The 717-nt window shown below is 32.8% G+C and overlaps 1 long non-coding RNA gene across 2 annotated transcripts in view; it reads right to left on the bottom strand.

The window, feature by feature from the left end:
- Positions 1-393: 393 nt before the first annotated feature.
- LOC106968797 (uncharacterized) overlaps positions 394-717 on the bottom strand; it is a 231146-nt gene continuing 230822 nt past the window's right edge. The window contains exon 11 of one of the 2 annotated variants that reach the window (XR_008299651.1): positions 394-595. This is a non-coding gene — a long non-coding RNA (uncharacterized LOC106968797). The remainder of the gene's footprint in view (positions 596-717) is intronic. The other variant, XR_008299656.1, reaches the window with a different exon arrangement.

The raw sequence follows: 717 nt of genomic DNA, 5'->3' as shown, positions 1-717 counted from the left end.
TTCTTGGGCCCCAAATATAAACAGAAATGACCCATTTTTAAGCCCCTGTTCATGGTTAAGATACTACAAAAACACCAAGCTAAGGATAGGTTAACAATAGCAATAAGCTGGCTATCTCAAATGTCTCTAATGTATACCAGTGTGAATATCCATATCAAATAGATAGGAAAACCTATGATAAGCCTAAGGATTAAGAGCTCTCATTTGAAGAAATACATTATTTCACCAGAATTATGGTGTGGTGTGCAGACCCTAAGAACTTTTGAAATAATATATTTAATCTCAAGTAGCAAAAATAAACACAAAAAAAAATTGGTACCAATAAGATATACAAGGACAACTTTAGTAAATCCATATTTTTGCAGATAATGAGTTACATGACAAAATTTTGTTTTTCTAAATAAAATCGCAAAAAAATGTAAATGGAGTGTAAAATGATTAGAGATGATTACATTAAATCTTGTGAGGCTGAAATTTTTATGACTCACGTTTCTTCAAGAATGGAACCACTCAAACATTCTGTTTGCAAGTGTTATTAGCTTCACTTTCAAACAAGTCTTAATGTAGCAAGGATGGCTTTGTAAAGGAATCTTCCCTGTTTTGAAAAGAAGGTAAGAAGAGAAACATGAGTTTTCCTCCTAATAGCAACTCCCCCTAAAAATAATCATGAGCTGCTGAAAGGCAATACTGTCTCAGTCGTCAACAGCTCTAAAATCA

The sequence above is a fragment of the Acinonyx jubatus genome, chromosome A1, assembly GCF_027475565.1.
Source record: "Acinonyx jubatus isolate Ajub_Pintada_27869175 chromosome A1, VMU_Ajub_asm_v1.0, whole genome shotgun sequence".
NCBI lineage: Eukaryota > Metazoa > Chordata > Mammalia > Carnivora > Felidae > Acinonyx > Acinonyx jubatus.
Note: the sequence above shows the minus strand (reverse complement) of the source record. Positions and strands in the feature narration are given on the sequence as shown.